An 18662-nucleotide genomic window follows, 5' to 3' on the forward strand; every position below is an offset into this window, starting at 1 on the left:
ACACCCCTGCCACGTCCTGACCAAACTATAATAACAAATAACCCCTTTACTGGTCAGGACGTGACACTGAGGTACCATGGACCTCCAGTATTACTGTCATCACAGCAGCCAGATAACTGCTGATGCAAGACTCCAAGCCAAACATGTTGAATAGCAGGTTCATTCATAGGGTCACAGTCAAAATGGCTTTAAACTGCATTTTTCTCATGATGTAAAGCATTTGTCAAAGAAGTCAAGATGGGAACCACTATGTCAAATTCTCCAAACATGTTTACCTATCATGTGACACCTGTCCTTATTCTCATTATATAAAGGGCTGTGAGAACAATGAATGCAATATATTTTGGGATGTAAACCAGAGATATTAATCACTGTTGATCCATTCTGTTCTAATCTAATTAGATGAATGTCATGGAGGACAGAACATGCAACTGCGCACCTCACTGAAGACCACTACTGAATTAGGGGTAGGTCGGATATTGTGGTAGTACATACATTTTTCACAGGTTAGGGTTAGGCATGATATTCCATGTCAGACTCTTCAATACCACTTTTCTTAACATCTTAGATCCCAAATGTTGTTAATTAACCAATTCTAAGCTCATATGACTTGTAATATTTTGATAGAGGGCTGAAAACCTAAGCCGAATGGGTTACAACTGACAATTTCTCACTATATTGCCTCTTACACAGATCACAAGTTAGGTTATGTATTCCATGTCAGACTTTTCAATGCCACTTAATCTCAACATTTTAGACCCCAAAGGTTGCCAGGTCAAGTTGTTTCGCATACATACATTCAAATTATGGACATTTAAACAGAGTATTTGGAAAATAGGGTGGTGCAAAAACAAATGGAGTGGTCTTAAGTGAATAACAAAAAATGTCACTTTTGTATGTGCAATAGGTTATTAAAGGTATCAACAATTTAACGTGACCTCATGGTGAGAGCGAGAGTGACAGATGTAATGATGGATTATTATTTACTTTCATTAATTCAAGTTCTCTCTGTACACATAAAATTGCTTGAAAAAACAACCCCAAAATGAATTAAGAAAAGACCCATGGAAGGGTGATCCAAAAGGGAATGTTAATTGGTTGCATGTACACAGTGAAAAACATATCCACATTTGGCTTTGTATTCACACACATCTATTCCCTGCCCTTAAGCAAGAGGGCTGAGCTCATTACATCTTCCATGTTCTTAATAACTTAAATGGATTAAGTTTTGACCAGTTGAAAGGCAGGCTGAAACTCTCCCCCAAAAGTGTCTTTATCAACGGGATAATATTGCACTTTCAGGTTAGAATGTGGTTTAAACATCAGGGAGTAAAACTGTGGGTTAACCGAGACCTCTGTAGGTTAACAGACACCTATTCTTAGTTTTTTGAGGAATGGCTTTGCATGTAAGTCCATCTCTTGTGAGCTATTAGCTACAATATCTGCTGTACAGAAACTATTCCACAATGGGTGGTACCGCATACACATAGTTCTGCAGTAGACTCCTTATGTTATAAAAACACCTGTTGTCAGTCAACATGCATTGGGACCTGTCTGCCTGTTCTCTGATCATGCAAGTAGCATCAGTGGATCAATCCTCTATACGTTGTCAAGGGGGAAGGATAACGACAATGAAAAAAACAGCATGTACAGAAATACAGAGATGAAAAAAAGCAGACATACACTTTTAAAAAGCATGAGTAAAAACACTGTCCAAGCTCTGTCCCACTCCCAAACTAATAACACCCAGGAATACACTGGGTACAACACCTCTCCTTAAGCTTGCCTCCTTCTCTTCTCCTCTCTCAGTTCATCCTCCACTCTCACCCCAATCTAGGTCAAGTGACCTCCTCTGTTGGCAATGGCATCATAGAATCCCCTCTTCCCTCCTCCCCACCCTGGGTTCTTAACATCCCTGCCCCATCTGGTGAAGGGGCGCTGGAACAACAACTCTGTGTTCGGGGCCAGACTGGAAAGTGGGAAAGTCATTGGTTGGCCACACTACAGGTGGCCGGGGGATCAGATGCAGCTGGTTGGATGGCAGCGGTAGGTACAGTTGGCCAGGGAGTCTCGTTCTGCCCCGCTGGTTCGCACTCTGGGAGTAGCCACCCTCAACGGGAGACTCTGAAACAGAGGGAGAGGGAGAGTTCAGGACCAGACACACTGTGATCTTGGAAATCAAGGCTCTTTACTAAAAGATTTACATTTTAGTGAGTGAGAACTATCATAGTTTTAGTAAGTGAGAAACTTGTTTTGCTATTCCACTACATGTCATCCTAATGTGTGGTGCTGTGAGCCACTGACCTGTGTGTTCCCCCTCAGGCAGCAGCAGATGGCTTCTACAGGGGCTAGGCAGGGTGGTCTGGCTGGGAGCCACTTCTGCAGTGGCTGAGCAGGGTGGTCTGGCTCGGCACCTCCTGACATGGTCCCAGCTAGAGACGCCTCATGTGACGGACCACCGCTGTGGCATTAAACGCTTGCTGCAGGACCAAACATATTCCCATTAGAGACGTACGCATTTATAAATGATTCATTAAACATTAATAAACTAATTATAAACCCTTTATAAACCCCTTGTAAAGGGACCCTTATTGTAAAATGCTATTTTGCACCATAAAGCTCACAAAAGTTATTGATCTGGGCACTGACAGACTCATGTATGTTTTAATCCAGGGCTGTGTCTCCAGCAAGCCTGAGGGAGGGAGAGAGACATGAGGGCCAGGCTCTGTTGGGGGGCACAAGAATATGTGCAAGAAGGTGTGTACTTGTGTGTGTATGTGCATGCGGGTGCACTGTACCAGGGGTGCTGAATAGCCTGGACACATGTGTAGCATACCCTTTGGTCCATCTCTTGTGGGGCGGCAGGAAGCCTAGTGGTTAGAGTGTTGGGCCAGTAACTGAAAGGTTGCTAGATCGAATCCCCTTGCTGACAAGGTAAAAATCTGTTGTTCTGCCCCTGAACAAGGCAGTTAACCCACTGTTCCTAGGCAGTCATTGTAAATAAGAATTTGTTCTTAACTGACTTGCCTAGTTAAATAAAGGTAAAATATATATATATATCAAGACATTTTGCAGGAGAATCTGTCCGCCAATAGAAGCTCAACAGAAGTTAGGTGATGCAACAGGACAACAACCCAAAAGACAGAAGTAAATCAACAACAGAATGGCTTGAACAGAAGAAAATGTGCCTTCTGGAATGGCCCAGTCAGTCCTGACCTCAACCCGATTGAGATGCTGTGGCATGACCTCAAGAGAGCGGTTCACATCAGACATCCCAATAATATTGTGGAACTGAAACAGTTTTGTAAAGAGGAATGATCCAAAATTCCTCCTGACCGTTGTGCAGGTCTGATACGCAGAACTACAGAAAATGTTTGGTTGAGGTTATTGCTGCCAAAGGAGGGTCAAACTGTTATTAAATCCAAGAGTTCACATTCTTTTTCCAACCTACACTTTGAATGTTTACACGGTGTGTTCAATAAAGACATTAACAATTTTTATTGTTTGTGTGTTATTAGTTTAAGCAGACTGTTTGTCTATTGTTGTGACTTAGATGAAGATCAGATCAAATTTTCTGACCAATTTATGCAGAAATCAAGGCAATTCTAAAGGGTTCACATACTTTTTCTTCCCACTGTAAGTCGCTCTGGAAAAGAGCGCCTGCTAAATGACAAAACTGTAAGTGTCACGTCCTGACCAGTAAAAGGGGTTGTTTGTTATTGTAGTTTGGTCAGGGCGTGGCAGGGGGTGTTTGTTTCGGGGTTTTTTGGTTAATGTTCTATGTTAGTATATTTCTATGTTCGTTCTAGTTTTTCTATTTCTATGTTTAGTTTATTGGGTTGACCTTCAATTGGAGGCAGCTGTTCCTCGTTGCCTCTAATTGAAGGTCCTATTTAGTAGGGGTGTTTTTCCATTGGTTTTTGTGGGTAGTTGTTCCAAGTGTAGCTGTGTGCCTCACAGGACTGTTTTCTCGTCGTTGTTTTTGTTTAAGTGTTTATTTTGGTTTTCTTCATAATAAAGAAGATGAGTATTCACATTCCCGCTGCATTTTGGTCCACTCCATACGACGAACGTGACAGAACTACCCACCACCAACGGACCAAGCAGCGGAGGAAGGAGCAACAGAGGGATTTCCTCCCATGGACATGGGGGGAAATTTTGGACGGGGCAGGACCTTGGCACCAGGCTGGGGAGTACCAGCGACCTAAGGAGGAGCTGGAGGCAGCCAAGGCGGAGCGGCGTCATTACGAGGCATTATACGCGCAGATTGGCAAGTGTGAGAGGCAGCCCCAATAACTTTTTTGGGGGGGGCACACGGGAAGAGTGGCTAGGTCAGGTAATAGACTGTGCTAGAGTGGGCATCCAGCCAGGTAGGAGTATGCCTGCGCAGTACATCTGGCCACCAGTACGTCTCCTAGCCCCAGGCTACCCTGCACCTGCTCTACGTACGGCAGCCATCAGGCCTCTGCACAGCCCAGTTCGCCCTGTGCCAGCACTCCGCCTGTGCAGGGCTACTGTGACTACCCAGCCAGGACGGGTGGTGCAGGCTGTGCGCTCCAGACCTCCAGTGCTTGTTCGTGGCCTGGTGTATCCAGTTCCTGCTCCTCGCACTAGCTCTGAGGTGCGTGTCTCTATTCCCAGTCAGGATGGGAAGGAAGAAGATATGACCGTCTTGTGGTAGTAACAGACTAATATTCAACTTCAACATTTTTCCCAAAATGCGGTCGGATCAAATAGGCCTACACATTTCATTTACCATGGAATGAGCCTTGCGTAAATAAGTAAAGTATGTGTGTGTACAGTGCATTCGGAATGTATTCAGACCCCTTGACTTGGATTCGGGGTAAACTTTGAACATATAAAGGAGTGTAAGAGACTGGTTTTTACATCAGAAGTTAATGGTTCTCTGTAGAAAGACAGATGGCTTTGGAATCTGTTGGGTGGACGGGAGGAAGTCACAGGATTGCTATATGGGAAGTGGATGGACATCTGTGGATTAAGCGAAGGAGGGGTTGAGGTCAGGTCAGATCCCCTGAAGGGAGAAATTATGGTTTATTATCCTCTTCCTGTCGAACCATAAGATGTAAGGATTGGAGAGAAGGAGGAGTGTCTAAAGTGGAGTATATATACTTGTAATGGTGGAAACTAGTCTTCATCTGAATACAGCTGTGTCGACACTTTGGGAAGAATTACATTTGGTTAAGCTTCTCTAGTGTCCGTGAGTTATTTACTCTGAAAAATTAGAACCTAACAACTTTTTGCACATTTTACGTTACAGCTACTATAGAAAATGACATCTTACTAGGGTCAGGACGTGACAACAGCCTTATTCTATAATTGATTAAATCGTTTTTTTTTCTCCTCATCAATAAACCAACACAATAAACCAAAATGACAAAGCAAAAATGTATTAAAAATAAAATACAGAAATACCTAATTTACATAAGTATTCAAACACTTTGCTATGAGACTCGAAATTGAGCTCAAGTGCATCCTGTTTCCATTGATCATCCTTGAAATGTCCACCTTTGGTAAATTCAACTGCTTGGACATGATTTGGAAAGGCACACACCTGTCTATTCAAGGTCCCACAGACAGTGCATATCAAAGCAAAAACCAAGCCATGAGGTCGAAGTAATTGTCCGTAGAGCGCTGAGACATGATTGTGTCGAGGCACAGATCTGGGGAAAGAAACCAAAAAATGTCTGCAGCATTAAAGGTCCCCAAGAACACAGTGGCTCCCATAATTCTTAAATTGAAGAAGTTTGGGACCACCAAGACTATTCCTAGAGCTGGCCGTCTGGCTAAACTGAGTATTCGAGGTAGAAGGGCCTTGGTCAGGGAGGTGACAAAGAACCCAACGGTCACGCTGGAAGAGCTCCAGAGTTCCTCTGTGGAGATGGGAGCACCTTCCAGAAGGAGACCCATAACTGCAGCACTTCACCAATCAGGCATTTATGGTAGTGGTCAAACGAAGTCACTCCTCAGTAAAAGGCACAAAACACCCCGTTTGCCAAAAGGCACCCAAAGGACTCCCAGACCATGATTAACAAGATTCTCTGGTCTGATGAAACCAACATTGAACTCTTTGAACTGAATGCCAAGCATCACGTCTGGAGGTAACCTGGCACCACCTTACGGTAAAGCATGGTGGTGGCAGCATCCAGGGGCGAAAATCTGATATCAACTTTGGAGGGGACAATTACATGAAATCTTCTCAAGAGCAATTCCTGAGGGGGACACCAAAAGTAGTGCTGTAACACATAGCCTACATTGTAATATGGTAAATGTATATTGAGGAACCAAAGGAATAAGGTGTTTGCCGTACTCCTAACTACCGGTACCCAAAACTACACAACTAATCACAACAGCAATACCATTGGTTTAACAAATCTTAGTTCAGTCACCAGTTTAAGTTGAGAGTGGGGGTATCCATGGCATTTTCCAATTATGTTCCTATTTTACAAGTAAAAAAAATTGAGAACCTTTCATAATGTTGCCAAACAAAGACTCAACAAACTTACCTAAGACTCCCTGTCTCTGCCAGTCTGTCCCTGCATATCTGTCCCCAACTCTGCTGTCTGTGTGCCATCTGTTGCCTGCTCTGCCTAATGACATCATTGTGAAACATTTCCATTAGAATTTAATTTCTTTCTTATGAACATTTTATCAACTAGTCTTTGAGATATTAGGCTACTAGGGTTCTTACTTTGCGTTTTGGTGTACTGAAAAATACTCTGATGTCCGTCTTTTATTTTTCTGCCATTTTTCTACCTGGCTGGCTGGCTGGCCTACACAGTGTGTAGGTTATTTACAGTAGGAGATGGGCTTCTATCATCTTATCTTTTATCATTCTATTTGGGTTTCGATCTAAAAGGTAGCTAGCAAATGTGAAATGGATTAAAATGACAAGAGTTGACAGCTGTATGAGTTCACCATTTACACAACATATGCTGCAACCTTTTGTAATTTTAATAGTTTGTTTCATATTGGCTGGCTTCCAACAATAGCTGAATTTGCAAAGCTGGCGAGCACCAATTCCGTTTCAGTGGTGTTTGCTATAATCTTTGCTACCCGGGTTAAATAAAGGTGAAATAAAATAAATAAATAAAAGTTCCCTTGCGACAATTTAGCTTTTGTAACGAGACCATTAAATATATTTAAGACAATGGTAGAAGAGAGTGTAGTTCTGTTCAGTTTGGACTTCAGTTTGGACTTCAGTGGGGGTTGCAATCTTTTGAAACTTAAAAACGCGCTATTAAGTGTCTATAATCAGCACAATTGCTTTCATTGCGTATTATTAATATTATTTAAATTACATAGTTATGTTTCAGTGATATATTGGGGGGGGGCAAATCATATTTTTCCCAGGATGGGGGGGTCGTGTCCCCCCCGGGATTTCCGCCCCTGGCAGCATCATGCTGTGGGGATGTTTTTCAGCGGCAGGGACTGTTCAGGATCGAGGGAAAGATGAACGGAGCAAAGTACAGAGAGATCTTTGATGAAAACCTGCTCCAGAGCATTCAAGACCTCAGACTGGGGCGAAGGTTCACCTTCCAAATGGACAACGACCATAAGCACACAGCCAAGACAACACAGGAGTGGCTTCGGGACAAGTCTCTGATTGTCCTTAAATGGCCCTGGCAGAGCCTGGACATAAATCTGATCAAACATCTCTGGAGAGACCTGAAAATAGCTGTGTAGCACGCTCCCCATCCAACCAGACAGAGCATGAGAGGATCTGCAGAGAAGAATGGAAGAAACTCCCCAAATACAGGTGTGCCAAGCTCGTAGCATCAAATCCAAGGAGACTCGAGGCTGTATTCGCTGCCAAAGGTGCTTCATCAAAGTATTGAGTAAAGAGTCTGAATACTTATGTAAATGTGATATTTAAGAGTTTTATATTTAATAAATTAGCAAAAAAAATTCTAAACGGTTTTTGCTTTGTCATTATGGGGTATTGTTTGTAACTTGATGAGGGAAAAAAAAACTATTTAATCCCTTTTAGAATATGGCTGTAACATAACAAAATGTGGAAAAAGTTAAGGGGTCTGAATACTTTCTGAATGCAATGTATGTGTGTTTGGGGAGGGGAAGTTAAGCCTGCTTGTTATAGTACAGTACTGTACCACGTTCATGTGTGTGTCTCTCTCTGTGTTATCCCCCTTCATCCATTCCTCACCTGTTCCTGAGTCCATTGCTGAAGCTCCCTCCAACCAGCGTCTGTTGGGAGGGCAGAGCAAAACATTTTAGCTGCTATCTACTCCGGACCCCGGGCATGGACAGGCACGGGCACCACCTCAACACCCACAGCCACTCCACCACTGCAGGCTCTGCCTCTCTGCCTAGACCAGCACCCAGAGACCACCTCACAGCCCAGCCCAAAGCAGCCAGGCCACTGGGGAAATAAGAACAGAAGACAACATCGTCAATACAACAATAACAACAGGCCACTACAGAGACAGACAGAGAAGAAGTCAGTAAAGGACAGGGTAATGTTTAGAAGGCACAAGATGTAAGAATATTATCTGAACTTGTGCAATATCAAATGCTTTTTTTTGTTTGTTTTTTGGAAACACGTTTTGTTATGTTGTGTGCTCTAATGAATACAACCCAGCTTCAATAAAGAGCATAAATAAAGAACTGCATCAACACCTGGCCGTGCTGCTGCTCCAGTTTCAACTGTTCTGCCTGCGGCTATGGAACCCTGACCTGTTCACCGGACGTGCTTGTTGCACCCTCGACAACTACTATGATTATTATTATTTGACCATGCTGGTCATTTATGAACATTTTAACATCTTGACCATGTTCTGTTATAATATCCACCCGGCACAGCCAGAAGAGGACTGGCCACCCCTCATTGCCTGTTTCCTCTCTAGGTTTCTTCCTAGGTTTTTGGCCTTTCTAGGGAGTTTTTCCTAGGGAGTTTTTCCTAGCCACCGTGCTTCTTTCACATGCATTGCTTGCTGTTTGGGGTTTTAGGCTGGGTTTCTGTACAGCACTTTGAGATATCAGCTGATGTACGAAGGGCTATATAAATACATTTGATTTGATTTGATTTGGTTTGAGTTCAGATGGATGACAATGCACACGTTGAAGATAGTATTAGGCCTAATTTAATTAATAGAGATGATGTGATTACTTGCTAGACCTGCCTGGCAGAAACACACATAAGATAATATCTAGGCAATGAATTTATATCTGAACTTTCAACAATGTTGTTATCTACTGAACACAGCCCGGGCACACACACTTTACAATGACAGAGAGAGAGGTGAGCGACTACACCTAGATAGAACAAGATAACCAGGCTATCCCAATCCTTTGGTGTGTGAGTGTGTGTTTGTATGGGCAATGGAGGAGGTACAGTGCCTTGCAAAAGTATTCACCCCCTTGGCATTTTTCCCATTTTGTTGCATTTCAACCTGTACTTTAAATGGATTTTCATTTGGATTTCATGTAATGGACATACACAAAATAGTCTATATTGGTGAAGTGAAATGAAAAAAATAACTTAACTGAAAAATGGTGCGTGCAAATGTATTCACCCCTTTGCTATGAAGCCCCTAAATAAGATCTGGTGCAACCAATTACCTTCAGAAGTCACATAATTAGTTAAATAAAGTCCACCTGTGTGCAATCTAAGTGTCACATGATCTGTCACATGATCTCAGTATATATATATATATATATATGTATATACACAGATTTTCTGAAAGGCCCCAGAGTCTGCAACACCACTAAGCATGGGGCACCACCAAGCAAGCAGCACTATGAAGACCAAGGAGCTCTCAAAACAGGTCAGAGACGACGTTGTGGAGAAGTACAGATCAGAGTTGGGTTATAAAAAAATATCCGAAACTTTAAACATCCCACAGAGCACCATTAAATCCATTATTCTTCCAGAGATTTGAGACTGGGACGGAGGTTGACCTTCCAGCAGGACAATGACCCAAAGCATCTTGCTAAAGCAACACTTGAGTGGTTTAAGGGGAAACATTTAAATGTCTTGGAATGGCCTAGTCAAAGCCCAGATCTCAATCCAATTGAGAATTTGTGGTATGACTTAAATATTGCTGTACACCAGCGGAACCCATCCAACTTGAAGGAGCTGGAGCAGTTTTGCATTTTTATTTTGCATCTTCAAAGTGGTAGGCATGTTGTGTAAATCATATGATACAAACCCCCAAAAATCAATTTTAATTCCAGGTTGTAAGGCAACAAAATAGGAAAAATGCCAAGGGGGATGAATACTTTCGCAAGCCGCTGTATATATAATATAAAACCACTTCTAAGACTCTTTCCCCTGTTTAACACCTTAAATATGCGCCATTACCCATCTAACTATTTGTAGCTCGCTAAACTTAGATAGCTAGCTAACCAAGCTAGCTATCTCGTGATCATTTTGTGAACAGAACTTGAGTATCGCATTCACATTTGCTTTCTTTTATAAATAAAATATATACAGTACCAGTCAAAAGTTTGGACACACCTACACATTCAAGGGTTTTTCTTTATTTGTACTATTTTCTACATTGTAGAATAATAGTGAAGACATGAAAACTATGAAATAACACATATGGAATCATGTAGTAACCAAAAAGTGTTAAACTAATCAAATTATATTTTATATTTGAGATTCGTCAAAGTAGCCACCCTTTGCCTTGATGACAGCTTTGCACACTCTTGACATTCTCTCAACCAGCTTCATGAGGTAGTCACCTGGAATGCATTTCAAATAACAGGTGTGCCTTGTTAAAAGTTAATTTGTGGAATTTCTTTCCTTCGTAATGCATTTGAGCCAATCAGTTGTGTTGTGACAAGGTAGGGCTGGTATACAGAGGATAGCACTATTTGGTAAAAGACCAAGTCCAGATTATGGCAAGAACAGCTCAAATAAGCAAAGAGAAACGACAGTCCATCATTACTTTAAGACATGAAGGTCAGTCAATCCAGAAACTTCCAAGAACTTTGAAAGTTTCTTCAAGTGCAATCGCAAAAACCATCAAGTGCTATTATGAAACCACTACTAAAGGACACCAATAAGAATAGACTTGCTTGGGCCAAGAAACACAAGCAATTGACATTAGACTGGTGGAAATCTGTCCTTTGGGATGATGAGTCCAAATGTGAGATTTTTGGTTCCAACCTTTGTGTATTTGTGAGACGCAGAGTTGGTGAACGGATGATCTCTGTGTGGTTCCCAACGTGAAGCATGGAGGAGGAAGTGTGATGGTGCTTTGCTGGTGACACTGTCTGTGATTTATTTAGAATTCAAGGCACACTTAACCAGCATGGCTACCACAGCATTCTGCAGCGATACACCATCCCATCTGGTTTGCGCTTAATGGGACTATCATTTGTTTTTCAACAGGACAATGACCCAACACACCTCCAGGCTGTGTAAGGGATATTTGACCAATGAGAGTGATGGAGCGCTGCATGAGATGACCTGGCCTCCACAATCACCTGACTTCAACCCAATTGAGGTGGTTTGGGATGAGTCAGACCGCAGAGTGAAGGAAAAACAGCCAACAAGTGCTCAGCATGTTTGGGAACTCCTTCAAGACTGTTGGAAAAGCATTCCAGGTGAAGCTGGTTGAGAAAATGCCAAGAGTGTGCAAAGCTGTCATCAAGGCGAATGGTGGCTACTTTGAAGTATCTAAAATATATTTTGATTGATTTAACACCTTTTTGGTTACTACATGATTCCATATGTGTTATTTCATAGTTATGATGTACAAATAAAGAAAACCCCTTGAACGAGTAGGTGTGTCCAGTGTCTCCTGACCCCTCCTGTCTCAGCCTCCAGTATTTATGCTGCAGTAGTTTATGTGTCGGGGGGCTAGGGTCAGTCTGTCACATCTGGAGTATTTCTCTTGTCTTTTCCGGTGTCCTGTGTGAATTTAAATATGCTCTCTCTAATTCTCTCTTTCTTTCTCTCTCTCGGAGGACCTGAGCCCTAGGACCATGCCTCAGGACTACCTGGCTTGATGACTCCTTGCTGTCCCCAGTTCACCTGGCCGTGCTGCTGCTCCAGTTCCAACTGTTCTGCCTGCAGCTATGGAACCCTGACCTGTTCACCGGACGTGCTACCTGTCCCAGACCTGCTGGAACCCTGACCTATTCACCTGAAGTGCTACCTGTCCCAGACCTGCTGTTTTCAACTCTCTAGAGACAGCAGGAGCGGTAGAGATACTCTCAACGATCGGCTATGAAAAAGCCAACTGACACTTACTCTTGTGTTACTGACTTGTTGCACCCTCGACAACTACTATGATTATTATTATTTGACAATACTGGTCATTTATGAACATTTGAACATCTAGGCCATGTGCTGTTATAATCTCCACCCGGCACAGCCAGAAGAGGACTGGCCACCCCTCATAGCCTGGTTCCTCTCTAGGTTTCTTCCTAGGTTTTGGCCTTTCTAGGGAGTTTTTCCTAGCCACTGTGCTTCTACACCTGCATTGCTTGCTGTTTGGGGTTTTAGGCTGGGTTTCTGTACAGCACTTTGTGACATCAGCTGATGTAAGAAGGGCTATATAAATTTGATTTGTCCAAACATGTGACTGGGATTGTACATTCACACGTACAGTACCAGATAAAAGTTTGTACACACCTACTCATTCAAGGATCTAGGAGACAATACGTAACGAGGGGTAGATGCCTAGATGATTTTAGTAGTTCCATGAGTTAGCCATGGTTGGTAGCTATATGGGCACAGTCACAGACAAGCTCTCACACCCAACACCCATGATGGAACTGTCGAGTCGATTGTGCGTTACCAAAAGAGGACGGGGTGATTGAACAACGCTGCATAGAATGTGCTTTAGCTGAAATTGCTGGCATATTTTGAAGACTCGTTTCGCTTGGAGAACCTTAAAACAGAGGTAATTATCTAGCTAAAGCTATTGTAGAATTGCACAGATTTTGTTTCGTACTAATTTTGCTACTGTTAGCCTGACTAGCTACTGACTACGAGTTGAGTGCACTGAGGTGAATGGACAAGCAAACTAACTAGCTAGACAATTTTCGGTATTTCTAATGTTCACTATTCCTAGCTATAATATCAGACTGCCAATGAATGGCGGTACGGTTAGGGCTGCGTATATATATAGGCCCTTAAACCCTTTCTGGTTGTAGCTAGCTAGCTAATATAGTTAGATAAATCCCCAGTACATTTAAGATTATCGTAAACCTAGGAATATTGAAGGCACTAGGTCAATACCATATTGGGTAAATTATCCTCCACCACCATAGTCCGACTGCTAGCTAACTATATATTCACAACTTAGATAACTAGCTAGAAGTTAGCGGACTAGCTAAAAAGCAAAGGTAGCTAACTGCTAGGTCCTTGCTACCGCATTGAAGTTGTCATTTAAAAAGGTCAATGTTTGGGCTGGGAATTGCCAGGGACCTCGATATTATCACGATACTTAGTTAGGTTCCGATGAGATATGTATTGTGATTCTCACGATTTCTATATGCGATTCGATGTTCCAAACATATTGCTCACTATATCAGCTGCAGATAGGCTGGGCACATGACATTTCTAAAAACGTAATTTTTTTCTAATAGAAACGAGTTCATTGCATCCGCCATTGAGCCCAGTTTCGTACCGTTTGTCCCAGCTGTTTGCCGTAGTGTTTAAGTAATCGCGAAAAACCGCCTTATATTAGGTTCATTTTTTTTACCCTGCCAGCCCCTATTAGTTCTATAGAGCACCGTGGCACAAACTCGCCTTCCGAACGATATATTCCCTTCCCATTGTTCTGCTTAACCTTGTAGGCTTACCTCAGGTAACTAACTCAGCATTAACAAGGTTACGGCTACTTGGTGAGCGCTCACGTTGTGGTGACCTACAGTGGCTAGAGATGGCTGGAGTGTAGCCTTCAAACGTTAAACGTTTTCTGGTCATAGTTAACCGTATAATTTTTTCAGAAAAAGGTGTAAAACCTAAATGCATATCCCTGTCTTCTTTTTCAAGATGTGGCCGATTTTAAACTGCCAGAATACATTATTTTATTAAGAAATAACCTTTTTTTAAAGGATTTGTTGTTTCTAAATGGCTGCTGGGTCATTAGAAATGCATCGCAATCTGTTTGTAGCCATCGAATTGAGCAAATGCTGCGCGGGTTCACTGAGTTGCAAACCAAATGGATAGGTCTAGTTCATTGATTTGTAGAGCTAACGCAGTTGCTACCTCATATTGAGGCTAGCAAGTGTCACGAATGAGGTATGTAGTGCCCACCGAAAGCCACAGGGAGGCACAAGAGAGCTATAAACCCATTCAGTTTTTTACCTTGCATGCTGACAACACCGCTCGCATTGTAAAATAAATGTAAACATACATGTTATTCAATTATTGCTCCAATAAGTGTCTGCGTTGCCAAGCGCTAAAATAGAAGTCAGTTCTAATTGTGACACTGAACGCTGTGCAAGTCCTGCCTCTCCCATCTCATTGGTTTGTAGAAGCAGATACCCATGTGCCATCTCATTGGTTATACCCACGTGGGTGATTGAAAGATGAACCGAGTTCGGTCGGTCATCGTGGTAACTGAAAGTTAGATGCCAATCGCCATATAAAGTCCAAAGAAGAAAAAGCCTGGAAGGAGGAGAGATGACTAGAAACGATTCGGTTGACGGTTTTATGTGTGGATTAATTGTCAGAGTAGAGGACCTTGTGCATTTCAGGTAAAATAACAACTCAACGTTTATATCCCAGGACAAATTTAGCTAGCAACAGCAAGCTAGCTAAATAGGACACATTAGCTAGCAACTGCAAGCTAGTTAGATCAATTGCCGTAAATGTTTAATGCTTTTCGACCTGTCCCCAAAATAATAGAATTGGTTCAGTTTGTTTTGATATTTCAAAACAAACTGCGTGTTGTGATCGCGTTTAGTGTAGGGGACAAAATGAATTTGTACACGGCCGGTTTGGGTACGGTGTTAACCTTAAACCTGACCCTAGGTGTAACCCATTTTAGCCTTTAACCCTAGGCATAACCTATTTTAGCCCTAACCCAAATTCTAGTGTAGCGTAGCCTTAGTAAATACCATTCAATTACTAAATATTCTTTTTTTAATCAAGTCCTATGCATTTTGCTGTTTTATCAGTAGTTATTGTATATGTATTATTGCAAGGCAGAGCACTTGATAAACAAGCCACTTTAAAAAATATATATATATGTGGTTTGAACTGGGTGTGACCTAGTAACGTCTATGTGAAAGTCCAACAATTGGCAAAGGATAGGTGGGTTAGGTTTTAGACCGATCTCAGAAATTAATAATAAAAATACACTTTCTCAGCTGCCTCACCAATATTTATATGTAAATTAATAACTTTTAATTGCTAAATGTTTCCAATAGATGGCAGCATAAGACCACAAAGCATCAGTTATAGGCTTCAGGCAGCAATAGGATTGACATAAAATAGCATTCAGCCAAAGACTATATGTCCCATGATTTTCTGAAATGGTCACTCATTACTTTAGTTAGCTATGTCTATATCTTTCTCTCGTATTAGGCCTGTGTTGCTTTTGGGAGAGCAAAAAATTTAACTATAGCATGTATTGAACCCTGGCCAAATAATTACTAGTCAGATGCCCTAACCTCATCCCTAGTATGCATACGTTATGAAATCATCGTAATGTCTCATATGACAGTGCGAGTGAACAGCCTTGGTATAGAAAAGACAAAAGGTGCATCTTCCACAGCCACCAAGAGATGACATCATGCAACCCTCGTGGTTAGCAAATTTACCTCAACATGCCCCTCACTTGCGCGAGAAGGCAGAGTGCTCGTTGACAGCACAAGCTTGTGGCGGAGCTTGTTGAGTTGACTACTTGTGCGAGAAGGCAGAGTGGCTCGATGCTGGTTGATGAATTTGACAATAAATGTACTAGGAAAATATGTTTTTGTCGACCAGAAATGACTGAATTATCGTTCACGATTATTGATGATCGTTATAGTAATCAAGTATAATTTCAAAAGATTAGCATAAAAACTGGTAATAATAAACATGAATCATCATTATATTACTTCATAGTAATCTGTTAAATCCTTGTCAGTCCTTCCTCTCGCGTTAGCAGTGTGGAAAGGGACAGAAAAAAGTGCGTGCAGGAGTTTTCCTGTTTGGGGGAGTGGTGTATCCAGGGAGTAAACTAATCTTCTGAAATGTCATTTGTGGTATTATGTTGCCATCTATTGGAATTATTTAGCAATTACAGTAGTACTGAATAAAGTGTATATCCTTACTAAAGTAGTAATTACTCAGAATTGCAAAATATAAAATGTTCTAGCTCATTTAACACTTACAATTACAAAATAACCATTTATAGCATAACTAAATGTATGGTGTTGTGGGTTTAACTTAAAAATTGTTTTACTTTTTATGTAGATAGGAGACATTGTCTACCAAAGTAACAACCCTTCAACATATAACCACAAGGTGAAAATGAGCTTTTTATATATATAAATCTGGTAGCTCTCAAAAGAGCCTTTGATTTGCTGAGCAGTTAGGTTTCAGGAGTGTGCCTGCCTGCCATCAGAGGAGTAGATCTGTGAATAATGAAAAGTTAGAGTCAAGCTAGTTTACATTTTAGTCATTTAGCAGACACTCTTATCCAGAGTGACTTGCAAGAGCAATTTCGGTTAAGTGCCTTGCTCAAGGGTACATCGGCTAATAATTTTTTACCTAGTCGGCTTGGGGATTCGAACCAGCCACCTTTCAGGCTAGTGTGCAATGCTCTTAACCGCTTGACTACAAACCACTAAATGTTAAACACCAAAAGGCAAATGGTAGTAGATAAATGGTAAGCTGGTAAATAAGACTGCTTTTAAAACTTTGACTGCCATTGTTTTGGGGAAATAGGGACATGTCTATTTCGATAAATATCTCAATGTATGTATTTTGATGGTTTGAAGTTCTACACCCTTCTAATCAGGATAACCTATTTTTTTCTAATCATGTTTGTTTGCTGGTAGTTAAAACGTCAAATATAAAAAATTTACTGATGGAACTCTGAGGTTGTCCCATTGTTTCCTATAGGTGAAATATAGGTATGCTTATTTTGTGAAATAAACATCTCAATGTGTATATATTTTGATTTTTTTTTTCAAGTCAGACACCATTTTAGTCATGAGAAACTCCTCTTTGTAATTATATAAGGCTGGCAGCGTACTCCGTTGTCATCAAACACTAGCTCCAAAATCATTTTTGCTCTTGGAACTCTGAGCTCCCCCATTGTTTTCCTATAGAGAGGCATGCTGGTATATTTTGTCAAATATCTCACAATGTGTATATTTAGATTGTTTTTCATGTCGGACACCAGTTTAATCAGGATAATCTCCTCTTTCTAATGACAAGGTTGCTAGACCAGAAATAGTCAGAAGTTGCAATTTGTTTTCCTACTTTGTTATTATTCAGACGTAAGCACACTTGGCACCATTGAGGTGCGGGTGTTTACTTTCTACACAAGTTATTTTCCAGTTTCGTCCTAAGAACAGATTGTAGCGGTAAAATAAAGTTCTACCTTTTTTAGTGCCGTTTAGGGAAAATTGAATTCTAAGGATCATTCCAGTAAGAAGGGGCTCAGCGATGGTTCGTTTCAATTCATTTGCTATGGCCTCGCACTAGTGTTCCAGCTCAACCAAAAATCTTTAGCTGTTTTTCAGCCTTAGGTGAATTTTGAAATGTTCTATTGTCCAGCCTACTGCAGAGGGACTAGCCCTTGATCATGACTCTGTTTACATTACACATAAGTCATTGGAAGAAGGCGTCTTCTGTGGGGGGAGTTTTGTTAAGAGCCTTGACGCTCGGTCTGAACATTAACACGCATCGCTTGCAGTACAGTTTTAGAAGCATAAAGACCTTATATTTCTATTTTTTCTTTTTTCAAAAAACAAAAGCTTAAGTTGATACCTTCTTTTAGGGTTGAGGGCCAATGGCTGTCTAATTTGAGTTTATCTATGTGCCAGAATGAGACAGTGATTGGTCCAAACCTGTTTCAGGTAGGGCAGCCGTCCAACTATGGACTGAGGGGGGACGAAGAGAGGCGTTGTTGTGTCTGGACTGGACGCGTTGGAGATGAGGGAAATGGCGTCCCTTGAAAGGGCACGAACAAGATGTATGTCAGGAGAAGTGCAGTATTATCCTAAGGAGAAGTATTCTTGGAATACAGAGGAGAAATGGAGGGAAAAAGGGAGGCAGCGGAGGTTGGAGAGAGAGGGAGGAAGAGGGTGAGCTTGAATCTGTAAGCAGAGTGAGCTATGCCGGCTCGAAGACAGGAGGAGAAATGGAAGTGAGTGAGGGTGAAGTATGGAGGGGTAAGTGTGGTGACGTTCTCGGAGCCAGAGGTTTGCACAGAGGTTCACGATAAAGGTGAGTCTGTGACTAGGAGTGACAGTTTAGAAAAGTGGACGCATGTTAGGTGTTGTGGAATCGAAGGTAACCAGAAGTGGTCTGGTAATAATTGTTTGTTTCTGCTGTTCCGAGGGAGCAGGGGCTCCGCGTTAAACGAATGGGGACAAGTGATATGGGATATATTCCGGATAGCCTCGGACAATAACATTGACGTATACGCTGACTCGGTGAGCGAATTTATTAGCAAGTGCATTGGAGATGTCCTTCCTTCTGTGACCATTCAAACCTTCCC

General features: G+C 41.7%; 1 protein-coding gene and 1 long non-coding RNA gene across 2 annotated transcripts in view; one reads left to right on the forward strand and one right to left on the reverse strand.

The window, feature by feature from the left end:
• On the reverse strand, positions 1-14139 carry LOC106569774 (uncharacterized). Its single transcript, XR_001320552.2, has 4 exons — positions 13801-14139; positions 8183-8398; positions 2305-2480; positions 1-2124 (listed from the first exon to the last, which is right to left on the reverse strand). It is a non-coding gene; the product is annotated as an uncharacterized lncRNA (long non-coding RNA).
• The window catches only part of LOC106569773 (zinc finger and BTB domain-containing protein 22), a 23047-nt gene continuing 16897 nt past the window's right edge, over positions 12513-18662 (forward strand). The window contains exon 1 of the mRNA XM_014141372.2: positions 12513-12896. The gene's annotated coding sequence lies outside the window, so the exon portion shown is untranslated. The remainder of the gene's footprint in view (positions 12897-18662) is intronic.

This window comes from Salmo salar, chromosome ssa14 (genome assembly GCF_905237065.1).
Source record: "Salmo salar chromosome ssa14, Ssal_v3.1, whole genome shotgun sequence".
Taxonomy (NCBI): Eukaryota; Metazoa; Chordata; class Actinopteri; order Salmoniformes; family Salmonidae; genus Salmo; species Salmo salar.